Source organism: Mesoplodon densirostris, chromosome 1 (genome assembly GCF_025265405.1).
Source record: "Mesoplodon densirostris isolate mMesDen1 chromosome 1, mMesDen1 primary haplotype, whole genome shotgun sequence".
Taxonomy (NCBI): Eukaryota; Metazoa; Chordata; class Mammalia; order Artiodactyla; family Ziphiidae; genus Mesoplodon; species Mesoplodon densirostris.
In genome coordinates, this window is record NC_082661.1 from 14,159,073 (window position 1) to 14,174,539 (window position 15,467).

Genomic DNA, 15,467 nt, shown 5'->3' on the forward strand with positions numbered 1-15,467 from the left:
GCTTCATAGATGAAGAAACTCAGGCTTAAAGGGATGTGGAAAGTTTCTGTGGTTCCTCAGATAATCTGTGGCAGAGCTGGGATTTGAATCCATGTCTGTCTGACCCCAAAGGCTGATTTCAAGCAAAACTCAGGTGCTAGGGGAGGGGAGAGGCAAGCAGGAAGGATGACATGGCCCCCTGTCTCAAGGGGCTTCCCATTCGTAGTAGACACCATGATGCCCCCGTTTCCGCCACCTGCTGGAGGTGCTGCTAGCCACAGCTCTCGGCTGGGTCCCTCTGCAGGACTTGCCCTTGGCTGAGGAGAGACAACTCACCCAAGGTCACGCCTTCTTCCCGGAGCAGCTGCATCCAACGACTGTAGATGTGGGGTATAAAGGTCCAGTCTGTGTCCAACTCTGAGGGCCCTCCCAGGTTCAGAGGTCCTGGAGGTTGGCCGAGACCTTGGCTGCAGCTTTGCCGTTCAACTTCTCCCTCTGCCCGTTCCTGCAGCTGTCACTCCCCCACGAGGCTGGGCACAAGAGCATCGCCAGTAAACTTCTTGCATGCAGAGAGCCTGCTTCCCAGGGACCTGGCCTGTGCCACCATCTGATGGGGGAAGAAAGGACGCAGGAAGGATCCCATGCTACACTGTAAATATCCCAGGGAGAGCTCGGAAGGGCCCGAGGAATTACAGAGGCTTCCTGGAGGAGGTGAAGATTCAGCTGAGTTTTGAAAGATAGGGAGAATTCGAATATTACTACTTGGCCATAAAAAGTAATGAAGGACTGACACATGCTACAACACAGATAAACCTTGGAAACATTACACTAAGTGAAAGAAGCCAGTCAAAAGACCACATGCACGATTCCATTTATATGAAGTGTCCAGAACAGGGGAAATCTATAGAGAAAGAAAGTAGATTACAGGTTGCCTAGGGCCAGTAGCATGGGGCTGAGGGGATTGGGAGGTGATAGCTAAAGCGTGTGGGGTTTCTTTTTCAGGTGATGAAAATGTTCTAAAATTAGCTGTGAAACAATGCTCATACCTGTGAATATACTAAAAACTATTTTATCTTACAACTTGAACTAGGTGGATTGTATGGTATGTGAATTATATCTCAATAAAGCTTTTTTTTTAATTAAAAAAGAGAGAATGTGGAGGAGGGTGGGAGAATTGCAGATGGGCAAAAACACAGGCAAATATGTGGAGACTTATGTGAGTGTGTGAGAGAGAAAGAGAGAGTGTGTGTAGGTATGATGGGAAATCGCAAAAAACAGAAGTGGCAGGAGGCTATGGCCAAGTAAGGAAGGTCAGAAATCCCTGCAGGGAGGAAATTCGCCTTGGAAGATCTGGGAGTAATGAGATGAACATGGTGCTTTAGGCTGATTAATCTGTGCAGAAAGGGCGGTGCAGAGAGGAGGCCGAGAGACCAGTTAGGGGGCTCTTGAGGCAATCCAGGCATGTGGGCTGGGGGACAATGTCCTTGTTACAGCAAGGTATTACCTGGTTTACAAGAGATACACACGCACACACGCTGTAGCGTTAAATGTCCTTTTATGTCGTTCTCAACTCACTGTGCTCATCATCCCTGCTTCTTTCCCAGCTGTCCACCTGTCCCCCGCACTGAACCCTCAACCACATCAATATCCACCATCATTATGTTCCTAGAAAGTCTTCTTCACCAGGTTATAAGGTTTTCCCTTAACATGGGGGTGAATTTACAAGAATGTCCAGCCTTCCTATAAATCTTGTCACTTACCTCAAAGGTGCTTTCTCACCTCCTAAACTAAAACTGTAATTTGGGCAACGATTTTCATTTAGTTAAAGATAAGAGTAATCTTGCCCTTCCCCCAGAACCTCACCCCGCTGCGGTCTGGGACTTCATTAAATCACTCTTACCCACTGTCAAGGGTGAGCTGAGAGTCTGCCTACCTCTCTTGTCCTGAATGAGGTCAGCCAAATGCGACTACCCAGGCCACGCTGCAAGTTCAGCTTCCTTTAGGAACACAGAACGGTAGCACTGGATGGACATGAAAGGTCCCCCAGCTCCACTTGGCCATTTGACAAGTGAGGAAACTGGGGCCTTCCACTGATCACTCACTGGGGACCTGTGGGACTTCTCCCTCTAGTCCCACCACTGGAACCACTCCAGTCTGGCCTTCAACCCAGAAGTCAGGGTGGTTATTCCACTCCCCAGGATGGTGGGCAAGTATTCCTGAAGAGGCTTTTCTCCTTGGTCTTCCTTCTTTCTAAGGCCCTAGAGTTTCCTATACAGATGCCACGAAAGCCCCCATGCTCACCCAGCCACCATCAGACCTTGGGTCCAGTGTCAGCCGAGGACCCCAGCAAATCAGTCCCAACCTAAAACTGAAGGCCAGGGTCTCTGGTTTCTTATGGTTGTAACCTCCATGGCCCAGGCCTCACCAGCCTGGGGACACAAAAGTAGTGATGGGAACCTACATACCCAGTGTCACTGCTCCAAGCTCCTTCCTGCTTCTTGGCTTAAGAAAGTTATGTGCACCAGATATCAACTCCCACAGGCAGGGACCAAGTCTGTTTTCTTCCCTGTTCAAGTCCCAGAAGCTAGGTAGTAGTCAAAACATACATTTTATGACAAAGAAGCAAAAGTGTTTGGAGACAATGGAGAAAAGATAGTCTTTTCAACCAATGATGCTGGAACAACTGGACATCCACATGCAAAAAAATGAATCTAGACACACACCTTACAAAAAAATTAACCCAGAATGGATCACAGATCTAAATGTAAATGCAAAACTATTAAACTGCTAGAAGATAACATAGGAGAAAGTATAGATGTCCTGAGGTTGGTGATGTCTTTTTAGATACAAAATCAAAGGCACAATCCATTAAATAAAATAATTTGCAAGCTGGACTTCAACAAAATTAAAAACTTCTGCTCTGCAAAGTATGATGTCAAGAGGATGAGAAGACAGGCCATAGACTGGGATAAAATATTTGCAAAAGACTTATCTGGTAAGAGACTATTATCTAAAATATACGAAAAATGCCTAAAACTCAACAGTAAGAAAACAAACAACCTGATTTAAAAACTGCCAAAATATCTAAACAGACCTCACCAAAGAAAATATGCCGGTAGTAAAAAGCTTATGAAACTATGCTTCACATCATATGTCATCAGGGAAAGGCAAATTAAAACAACAGTGAGATACCACTACACACCCATTGGCATGGCCAAAATCCAAAACATTGACCACACCAAATGCTGGCTAGGATTTGGGGCACTAGGAACTCTCGTGCGTTGCTGATGGGAATGCAAAATGGTACAGCCACTTTGGAAGACAGTTTGGAAGTTTCTTACAAAGCTAAACATATTCTTATCTGGCCACCACACTCCTTGGTATTTATCCAAATGAGTTGAAAACTTACGTCTGCATAAAAACCTGCACATCTACATTCATAGCAGCTTTATTTATAATTGCCAAAACTTGGAAGCAATCAATCTTTTCTTCAACAGATGAGTGGTGGTACACCCAGACAATGGAATATTATTTAGCACTAAAAATAAATGAGTTATCAATCCATGGAAAGACATGGAGGAAACTTATACATGAGCATTACTAAGTGAAAAAAGCCAATATGAGCAAGCTATGTCCTGCATGATTCCAACTCTGTGACATTCTAGAAACCTCAAAACTACTGCTGTTTACTGGAAACAGTAAAAAGATGGGTGGTTACCAGGGGTTAGGAGGGAGGGGAGGCATGAATAGGCAGAGCATAGAGGATTTTTACGGCAATCGGACTTCTCTGTATGATACCATCATGGTGGCTACACATCAGTATACATTTGCCCAACTCCATAAAATGTACAACACCAAGGGTGATCCCTAATATAAGCCATGGACTTTGCGTGACAGTGATGTGTCCGCGTAGAGTCACTGATTGTAACAAAGGTTGTTAGTTGGGGAGACCGCGCACGTGTGGGGACAGGGGAATATGGGAACTCTGCACTTTGGACTCAGTTTCGCTGTGAACCTAAAATTGCTCTAAAAAATATTCTATTTAAAATACACTTTGAATAACTATTTCCATTTCCCCCATGTTTCCAAGGTCCACAAAGATGCCTAAGTATGTCCATGAACAAGCTCTGATCATCGTCTGCCTCAGAGTCCATGATTACACAGCCCCAAGACTGACCCATCCCTTGGGGTGCCTCTCTGAGGCTTGAACTGTCTCCGGGACGGGTAGAAATCCACACCACAGCCTAATGAGATAAAGGATAAATACAAATACCCTCTGGGTTATGCTCAGTCTAGAGATGACCTAGAGCAAAAGTTTCTGGGCCCGAATCATCACATATCCACCTAACCTTTCTCTTAAGTCTCACACTGTGCCCTGGGTGGCTAGGTCAGAATGCACTTGGCTGCCAGACACCATGGTCCATCCTTGATGTCCCTGTTGCTAGGTTTCCATCTATGAGGAAAAGGTCCCTGACAATATGTGCACCAGACTGAGAGGACTGGAAGGCTGCCTGGAACTAAAAACAGCTCCAGGGCCAGAGGAGGAGGGATGGGAGAGACAAGGATCATCTGCCAGTTTAGGGATATCAGAATAGGTTGAGAGGTGCAGGCTGCATGAGGAAAGGAAGGGAGGGTCCCAGGAAGTGTGAGTTATCTTTTGGGCTGGTTCAGAGCTGTGCTTGTGTGGGCTGTGGATCTGCCTTCCCGCTCCAAAATGGTGCCATGGCCATCCGGGCCACTCCCCAAGACACAAGGCTCCTTGGCCTCACTTTCCCCCAGTTCTAACACAGACATCTGGACAAGGCCCAGTGAGACCATGGAAAAAACATTTGAGACAGTCAGGGAACTTTGTCCCTGCCCCACTCCCTAGCCTCAAACATTGTGTGATTTTGGACAAGTCATCTAGACCCTCTGGGTGGGTAAAGGTGAAGGAAGGCAACATAACAGAGCAGTGGAGAGATGGGTTCTAGAATCAGGCACCAGAGTTTGAAGCCCAGTTCCACCACTGGCTCCTCGGACAAGTTACTTCATCTCTCTAAACCCTCATTTCCTCATCCAGCAGTACCTCATGAGGTTGCTGTAGGGCCCAAAAAGGAGTGAATGGTTTCATCCAAGGTCACGGAATCCCTAACACCCGGTGCCTTTGTGGCCAGTCCATGAGTCCATCCTATATTCTTTCCCCACCTCCCACATTTAGTGGCTGCTTTTAACACTTTTTTGCTTCTATTTTATTCAAACTGCATATTCACATAATTTTAATTTAAAGAATCACATAGTTCTACAAGGTTCCCCTCCCCCCAGTTTCTCCATCTCAAAGGCAACTACTTAAACTCTTTGCTTGATGATACTTTTGATACATGTGAAGTTGTGCCATCCTTGGAAAGGGAATTAACGAACCAACAGAGATGTCCTAAGTTTTGCTTGGAATTCTGGTTGTTCTCTCTCTCTTGCTAGATCAGGTCCACAACAGCTAAATCAAACAACTTAGAGGGAGGATCCAAGAACAGCAGCCTTCAGAGATGTGGCCGGAGGAGCCCAACTGTTTAACTAAAATATGTAGTCACTGTACACTTTGCTTTCAATCAACGTGCCTCTCCTGTTCCATTTTAAATCCCGGCGCTAGGGGCTCTGCCCGGCCTGGGAAGAGGTTCTGCTCTCTGGCATAGATCAGTACTGACATCCAGTGGTCACAGAGGATTCTCTGCCTGAAGCTCTCCATCTCTCTCTTCCAGAATGCAGTGGGTGTTCACCCAGAGAAAGGAGGAGTAATGGAGGCTGACAGCTACAGATGGGTGCTGTTAACTTGGATCTGTGTGATCTGTGTGATCTGCAGCCAGAGGCAAGCAAGCCAGACCAAGGCCTTGCCAGCTTACAAGATGCCCAGGGGTTATTTGAATGATGACCCTAGCTAGTCACAGGGAGAAAAGGGGGCCATCACCAGCAATGTGACAAGACCATAAAAAATTAAAATGTTAAGGGGCCACAGGGCCTTGGAAGACACACTGGGTTTTTTTTTTGTTTTTTTTTTTTTGTGGTACGTGGGCCTCTCACTGTTGTGGCCTCTCCCGTTGCGGAGCACAGGCTCCGGACGCGCAGGCTCAACGGCCATGGCTCACGGGCCCAGCCGCTCCGTGGCATGTGGGATCCTCCCGGACCAGGGCACGAACCCACGCCCCCTGCATCGGCAGGTGGACGCTCAACCACTGCGCCACCAGGGAAGCCCCAACACACTGGGTTTTAAGTTAGAAAACTTGATTCAAGACTTGCTCTGTGTCACCTTGAGCAGTCCCTTAAACTCGCTGTGCTTTAGCTTCCTCACCTTCCTCACCTGCTCAGCCAGCCTCCCAGCGTTGTGGTGAATGTCAAATGAGAATGTTTGCAAAGCATTTTGTAAGCTGCAAAATGCTGTACAGCTGGGGCTGCTAGGATGGAATGGTGATGGACAGGGCAGGGCAAGCTGGAGCTGGTGAGGAGGTGCTAAGTATTGATACTATGACTCTGGAGGCTTGGCCAGCTGACAAATAACACTTCCAAGTTCCAATTTCACTGAAACTTTAGAGACTCAGCCTTGGACTGCCAGGGGGACCTCACCAGAAAAGGGCATTCTGCATTTTTCTCTGGGCTCAAGTCTCAGAGATAAACATGGGTGAGTAACTTCAAGGGCCATCTAACTTCAAAAATCATATATCAAGGGCTTCCCTGGTGGCACAGTGGTTGAGAGTCCGCCTGCCGATGCAGGGGACCCAGGTTCATGCCCCAGTCCAGGAAGATCCCACATGCCGCGGAGCGGCTGGGCCCGTGAACCATGGCCGCTGGGCCTGCGCTTCCGGAGCCTGTGCTCTGCAACGGGAGAGGCCCCAACAGTGAGAGGCCCGTGTACCGCAAAAAAAAAAAGTCATATATCAAACAAGTTTTTAAAAATAGAGTCATAACCCAAAGGAAAAATATGAGGCACCTTTTATTCTAATATCCAAGGGAGCTATTGTTAATGTCAATTGCACTGGTAGACTACACCCTTGCACATTTCCTTATAATTGTTTTTCTTGTTTTTCCATGTGTATTTGGACTAGGGTTTTGCCTAGGAAGACTGGTCTTGCAAAGTGGCTGTAAATGAAATTATGAGATGACCAGAGATAGGGAAATGGTGTGTGCATAGGAGAGAAAATGTAGGGAGGTGATTTGGGAGGCTCAAAGACCACATTCCTGACCCTTTCTGTTTGTGCCATCAGATTTCATAAATTACCGGAGTGGAATTTTTAAAAGTTTAGTCTAGTCTTTCTACTTGAGCTTAATTTAAAAGAAACAAAAGCCAATCCTCTCGTGTTTCCTAAAGGTATCAGAGGACTTTGAACCCAAAGAAGTATTATGCTGCTGCTTCCAGATTTCCATACAAGTGTATCTGTCAAGGAAAAAAAAAAAAAACACAACTCTATTCTAGTCCCAGAAGAGCTTTATTACAGTTAATAGAATTATAAGAAGGGCTGAAAGAAACAAGTGTAATTTCCAGTCGCACAGTGGAATCAGGCCACAAGGGAGCTGCTGACTCTTGTACTACCAGGAAGCCACCTACCGACTTGGGAAGTGTCCAGTCCTCAGCAGCTCCAATCCAGAGCAGCAGATGTGTGCCGCACAGAGCAAGTGATGGGACATGGATACTTTTGCTAACACTGATTCAAAAGAGCCTGATTCCCCCTCAGCTGGCTGAGCTTGTCAGCATAAGCAACAGCTGAGCAGTCTCTATTTCACATCCCCTTCCTAATCTCACCTGAAGGTGTCTCACTGGCTAAATCTAAACTACACCCAGAATCCTAGCTGTAAAGGGGTCTGGGAAATGTAGTTTCTCCATTTCTGGCTTCCGCACTATGGAAGGGACACCAGAAGAAGTGAACAGTGAACACCATGCCCCCACAATGGCTTGTTTTTATTTTATTTTAGAGTTATTTTTTTAATTGAAATCTCTTTTAATTACAAAAGTAATACATGATCACTGTCAAAGACAACAAACAATACAGAAATGAAGTAAAAAATGAATCCAAATGAATGAATGAATCCAGATGAATCCTGCTCCAGTCCCATTCTCCAAAGGGAATCACTGTTCAGAGTTTGGAGGGTAGCCTGTCAGAGGTTTTTGTGCATTTGCGGAGCGGGGTGGTTGTACTGCATACTGTCCTATAATTTGTTTTGTCACTTGGATGTATATCCTAGTGGTCTTTCCATAAGAAGAGAGGTGATTGTAAGTCACATGTTTAAGAAGAGCCGCCAAGTGTCCCATCAGAGGAACCCTACCAGTGGACATTGAGGTTGCCTCTAATTATTCCCTATTATACATAATGCAAAAGGAACAGCTATTCAGACATTTGGAAAGGTCAGATTTCCAGAAGCAAAAGACCTGAACCATATTTTGAAGCTCTATCTTCCCAATCACCACAAGGTCAGGGGACTCTGGCCAGAATTTGACTCAAAAAATTTCATCTGAGCCCTAAAGATTTTGACTCAGCAGACACTGATGGAGCCTCAGTTGTCAGCATGAGGGGTTCCTAAGCATGTCCCCCCCATTCCTGCCCTCTGCTGAGAACAGATAGAACTATGCCCAGCTAACTAGTGCCCAGTCCAGGGAGGTGAAGCCAGAAGGCAGGGAGAGCAGGAGAGAGGACATGGCTTTGACTTCCATGAGCAGTAGAGTTGGGGGTGTCAGAGAGCTAAGGTTAAGAATCCTGCTCTACCACATGGGGATCCAGGGACCAGGAGGAAGGCTGGGTCACCTATCATCTGCTAGGTCCCCAGACAGCCCCCTAGGACATGTGCCATCTCTTGGCAAAGTGGACACCAGCTGCTGCAGACCACTTCAAAGTGTGTTCCCCCTGCAGTTGTTTTTAAAACCTTCACTGCAGCTTGTCTCTGTGCAAGCTTGGCTGCCCCAGCATCTCAGCCAATTCTATCCCAAGCCTGGATACACAGTGGCCTGAGTGCTAAGTGTTGCGGTGGAATGTGCTGCTCTGTATGTCACATCCTTTCCCTGCTTCTCTCCCAATGGTGTTCGATTTTCCTTTAGAGAAGTCTCCCTCCTCCATCCTCCACCATGAAATCTGGACGGAATTGCCTCCCACCCTCCCTGCAACATATCCCCGTTCCCAGGCTAGCTAGTGACTGATTCAAGGATAGGCCTCGGATGCAGCCTGAGCCATTAAGGAAAAGTAAATCCCAGCCCTTCTAAAAAACCAATGGTAAAATATCCTCTCCTTTTCTGAAGGCCTGAAATGGGTGCATGCTGCTCCTTTAGGGGAATCTGGAAGCCTGAAGCTTCTGGGGGTTGTTCTGTGAACCCTGAGAAAGGTAGAGTAGAGAGGTAAAGAAATGACTTCAGGGACATCAGTAGAGCCTGGATCAAGCATTACCTGAAAGCACGCTTTCTCTAGACTTCTAAATCACGTCAGCTATTAAATCTACTTTATTGCCTAACCCAGTTTATATTGGAGTTTTCTGTCATTGGCATCGTACAGAGACAGACACTTTTTTGCATATTATCCACCGGGGTATTTCCCTTAAATGGCCTCTAAAAACAACCTATATGCAACCTCTACCACTGCCCCTTGGCACTACCCCAGAAACAGCTCAAGCTGGCCTCTCAGTGAGAGCTCTTTGAATGTATGGCCTAGAAAGTTAACCCAAACTGGCTTAGCCAAACAGAGGAAGGACAGGAGGAATCAAAGCAAGGGCTTCCAACACTTCAGGATATTCTCTTTCTCTCTTCAGCCTCTGGCTTCATCCCCCAAACGTGCTTTATTCATGAGGCTGGAACACAGCTACCCTCAGCTCTGGGCTCACGTCTGCACAATTATTGCTTAAGATAAAAAGGTTCATTCCTCCAGCTCAAAGTATAAAAATCCCTGAGAACAACTCTGATTAGCCCAGCTTGGGTCACATGTACATCCTTGGGCTAATCACTGCAGCCAGAAGAATGAGCTTCCACAATGAGCTCTGCTGTTTGTTTGTTTGTTTGTTTGTTTGGTTGGTTGGTTAGTGTGGGGCAGGGTCTATTGCCATGGCTCTAGACCCAATCTGTTGGAATGAGGAAGGTGCAGTTCCTTGAAAAGGGGGAGCAAAGCTGAGAAAGAGAATAAGGAATGCTGATAAGTCATAATAAAAATGTCCACGACACCTCAGAGCCATTGTGCAGATCAACTGACAATGAGTGCAAAAGAGCTCCCATAAAATGGCTTTGTTTAAAGCCTGCCATGTGATGCTTCCTGTCATTTGTAGACAGAGAGTCACTGGTAAAACTCAGAAGCCAAGTGGCTGGGCGACCAACCCAGGACTTAGAGGCAGGCGTGACTGGTTTATAACCAGCATTGTGACCTAGGGTGAGTCACAAAACCTCTCCAAGTTCAGTCCTATAAGGATTAAATGATATAATGTGCCTGGTACAATGTCTAAGGCATTAGTGCCTTCCTCCCTACATTTAGAATCATTTTGGAAGAGGATTTAAAAGCCCAGTTGTGAAAGTCTTCTCTAAGGATGTCAGCAGCTGGACAAACTGAGTGGAACACAACTGTCCAAGAAAAAAACTGAGGCCAAATCAGCCTTAACCTAGAAAAGTTTCAAGATATCCTCTATAGCAAAGAAATGCCAAAGGAAGGAAGCAAAGGAAATGTGAGTTCGGGTGGGCTTTTTTTCCTTACTCAAGCCATTGTTCAGTTAATATACTTTTTTTTCTTGAAGTTGAGTCTGATATCAGTTCTTTGGATTGCACAGTCCAAAACTGGGTAGGCAATGTGCGTGGAGTTCGTCAGCCATTTATCCACATCCTCCAGTGGCCATAGGCCCATCACTGCATGCTGGGTGTATGACCTAACAAGACAGGTTTATTATCATGGTAGCCACATGCCCCAGATCTTCTAGGACTGGCCCAGTTTCAAATAGCCTGCCCTGCTCTCTTCAGGAGCGCACCCACTCACTCTACACCCCATTTCACTCTCTTCATAGCACTTCTCTTTATTCAAAATTTTCCTATGTGCTCATTTCTTGGTTGACTTGTTTATTTGCTGCTGTCCCCATTAGGACATCAGCTGCATAGGAACAACCCTCATCTGTCCTGCTCATTACAGGATCATCAGCTCTCAAAACAGAACTGGCATGTGTGGGCCACTCAGCAATATTTATTGAATGGTGCTGCACTGAATCAAATGATTGAAGAGTTGTCAGACCATGTGGCCTGTTTTTTTGTTTGTTTGTTTCACAAGAGATAGCCACAGCACTTGAATTTGGAACTTCACTCCCGTTTCGGCCTTACAATAAACTTGTGAGTTAGGCATTATTATTATCTCCATTTTATAGGTGAGGAAATATTCAGAGAGGTAAGTGGTTTGTTTGCCGTCAAATGATAGAAAGGAACAGAATCAGGGCTCTCAATCCAGTGTTCCTTCTACCCTAGCAACACGTGGAAAAGTTAGGTGAAAGATAGCAGATCAGAGCAGCAGTGAGGAGGCTTGGGCATCAGAAGTAGTTAGGGGAACACCAGAAGTTGCACTTCGTTTATTTGTTTGGTTCTGAAAGCTCTTTCTGGGAGCCTAATATAATTTCGATACAGACACTTCCAATTTGTTGAACTCTCTCATGACATCATCTCCTACAGATGCCATGGTCTTTCTTAAGATCCAGGTGGGGATTTTAAGGACAAAGAGCTCCGAGCATGTGAAATGCTTGATACAGTTTTGTTCCTGTGAGTCCGGACACTTTGGGCTGCACGTGACAGAGATGCAACCCAAAGTAGCTCAGACATAAAGGAGGTATCTCATCCAGCCACGGGAAGGAGAGAGCTGCAGCTGGGCCACAAAAGCAACTGAAACCAGGAACTCCAACACCACCTCTCCTCTGCCCATTGAGTCAATTCTCTCTCCCTGTAGCCCAGTTTTCTCCATGTAGCTGAGAACACGCTCACTCACATCTTACATCTCACATCCCGACTCTCCCACCTCCAAGTGGTTCCAATTTTTTAAATTCACAGGGAAGAACTCTGATTGGTCCAGATTGAGTCAGGGCCCCAGCACCGAACTAATCAATTGCATGGGTGTGGCACAGGCACGAGACCACAGAACCCAGACTTGGTCCTATTTCTGGGCCTTCACCTCATGGGTATCTACTACAGTTGGGTGCCTGATAATTTTGACCGCCATGTTGCCTCTTCAGTTACTTTCATAGTGCTAAGAGATTCATGTTCTCCTTGAATTAAAACAAAACAAAACCCTCCAACTTTCTACATTCTTAAGTGGTAAGACAGAAGTGGGCTGACTGACCTCTCAAGTCCCTGCCAACCCCTACGCATCTGTGGTTTCTGGACGGCAATTTCCCTATAGTCCCAACATTCTCCTCAAATGTGAGCCTCCCTCTGCTCTATCTCATAGAACCAGAAAACCAGGTACCCAGAGACCCTAAAGGGGCTGGAGAATAAACTTGGCTGAAGAGGATGAAACTCTGTTGAACTGTAAGCAGCAGGAAGAAACTACTGGCCTACAAGTGCAGCAGTGGGCAGAGTCCAGGTCTTCTAGCTCCCTGTCCACCAGACTGCCACCCCTGTGAGCCCAAAGCCTCTGAGGCCTCCCTGCCCTACATGTGGACACTTAGATGTGCCCTGCCCATCTCTCCCTACAGAGATGTGGGTGCCCCCCAACAGGGGGAACCCAGGGCCTCCTGAGGACACAGATCTCCTTGGATTTAGGAGTCAAACATGTAAAAGGCTCCAGTACCACAATGGTGCGCTGCCCTTTGCTCTGTGGGACAGAGACAGTGAAATCCAAGGAAGCAGGCAGTGCTCCTCATCCACAGGGATTAGCACTCCTAGAATTTACTGCTGAATCTTAAAATGAAAATAAATGCAATAAATGCTTCTCATGGTGGCTCTCAGGCTCAGGAAGACCTTCCGAATCTCAAAAGAAAATTGGGAGTCTGGTGCCTCTGTAGCAGGATTTCAGGGTTTAGAAATGGATCCAGTGCTTCCACCCCTAAAATGTGCCTGTATTTTACAAAGTCATGCCTGAGATACCTCTACTGGGTGTATTTCTTTGGTATATAGTACTGAGATATAGAAGTGTATAGCAGTAAGTGAGTGACATTTACCTGCCATTTAGAGGGCAGACAAGATGTAGGGATTACACACAGGAGGATTAAGGCCTTCTGAGAAACAAGGAGGAGGTGATGCTGCAGCTAGGACTTAAGGGAGGAATAGTAAGTAGCTAAGTAAAGTCATAAAGAGCAAAGAGAGGTTATATGACCATGGGGCATTCTGGAAAACTTTTGACCAGGGCATAGGGTATGAGGTCAAGGGTAAGCTCATGAAAGCCCTGAGTGTCATCTGACACATTTAGACTATATCTTCTAAGAATCGAGCAAGCACAGATCACTTTCCAGGTGAGCTAACTGTGACCAGAAAGAGGAGGGGGCTTGTGAGCCATACATGCCCAAAGCAGAGCGCGGCCTGTGTTTCTCTGTCACCCCCAGCGGGCACCAGCCCGTTCACTTACCAGCACCCTTACCACAGTCAGCTGCCTGGAGAAGGTGAAAGAAGACCAGGGAAGGGCAATGAGCAGAAGATCCACCCAAGACCAGCCCAACCCAGGAGATGGCAGACAGCAGCTTGGAGGCTGGCCATGGGCCATCAGCCCCAAGTTAGAGCTGCTGGTGCCAGGCCAATATTAGAAAGGAGGGCCGTTTTGGCCCAGAAGACACTGTGCCTTGCCGGCGAGGCTTGGAGGGCAGGACTCTGGACCACAGAAGGTTTATCACACCTGGACAGGAGGAAACCCCGCCTTCACAGGCAGTGAGACTCCCCATGAGGAAGCGTGGTGGTTTGGTCAGAATTGCAAGCACTCAGGCAGCCCGGAGAGCCACCTGACGGCTTCTCCTGCTCCTAGGGGCCACAGGGGCCCTGAGAGAAACAGGCACAGAATCAACAGGAGTTGGTATAATGGCTGTGCCCTCATGCCTGCTCTCTCCCTGCCCCTCCCTTTAGTAAAAGGCAACTCTCCTGATTAATTTCTGGCTGCCTGTTATTGTTCCTAACTTGTCATCAATCCCAGGGTGTGCCAGGATGCTTTATATTTATCTACAGTTACTTGCCTAGGCATGCTGAGTTGGCAATCCTATTAGCAGAATTTTTTTTCGTTGTGTTTGTGAAATGAAATACAATAAAAAGGCCCTGTCTCCAGAGAGCTCTCCCTGCTTCATTTCTCTGAGCACCGTCAGGCTCTGGGGAGATCATGAGGTCTTTTCAGGGGGCCAAGGGTACACCTTTACCTTTGGTGCTGAGAAGGCCTGGGAGGATGTGTTGCCGGCTCCTCCAGCCAGGAGCAGGCGGCATGGTGGTGAGGAAGAGAGGCCTGGCTGGCCGCAGCGAAGAGCTCATGCAGCTGATGCGTGACCAAGAGGCGGCGGTGCAGGACAGGGCGGATTAAGGCGGGGAGATGCGCCCTAGTCCCCGTTCTGCCCTTCCTACCTGGGGGTCTTAAGCAGGTAATTCAAGCTCTAAGGGTCACTTTCCTCATCTGCAAAGTGGGGAGAACACTTCCGGCCTCACCAGGATGAAATAAAAGCTCATACGCATAATTCCTTGGCACAATGCCTGGTGCAGAGACATTCAGCTAATATTTCAGTCATCCCTTTTGGGGCATTACATTCTATAGTGCTGTATGTTAGAGCTTGCCTTCTGATGGTGCAGGGAGACGAGGGGACCTTTTTCTGGGTCCTTTGGAGGGAATAATAAAGGTTTGGGGAAGGCTTCAAGAGCCTGAAACATACATATGACTGATGAGACCCGTGGGCAGTGAGCCTCCTGAAACTGCTCCAAGGAAGTGATTTATTGCCCAGAAGCAGCGGTGCTCCAGCATCACTAACTGGGGAGAACTCGAGAGCACTTTCCTGGGTCCCAGACCTTAGCCTTGCACTCACCATGCTCCACGTGACTAGTCTTTGTGTCAGAATTTATAAGAAGTCCATTCTTAGCTGGGCTTTGTGGCTGCCTGCCCCATCAGCACGGGCCCTGTGCAAAATTCAGCCCTCTTATTCATGCTGAAGAGAGAGTGGGGAGCGAGTTCCTGCCTCAGTGCGATGTTAGGAAACGTTTTAAGCAATTTTTTTTTCTTTTTTTTTTTTTTTTTTTTTGCAGTACGCGGGCCTTTCACTGTTGTGGCCTCTCCCGTTGCGGAGCACAGGCTCCGGACGCACAGGCTCAGCGGCCATGGCTCACGGGCCCAGCTGCTCCACGGCATGTGGGATCTTCCCGGACTGGGGCACGAACCCATGTCCCCTGCATCAGCAGGCGGACTCTCAACTCTGCGCCACCAGGGAAGCCCCAGCAATTTTCATAGAAAAGAAAACCCTCCTGCAAATCCCCACTTGTATGGAAATCTTGGTCCAATACTGCAGTGGAGTATTACACAGTCAGTAAAAGCTGTGTGCAAAAAGGCCTGTGAAAAAAAGCAGAGTACAAAGTTGTG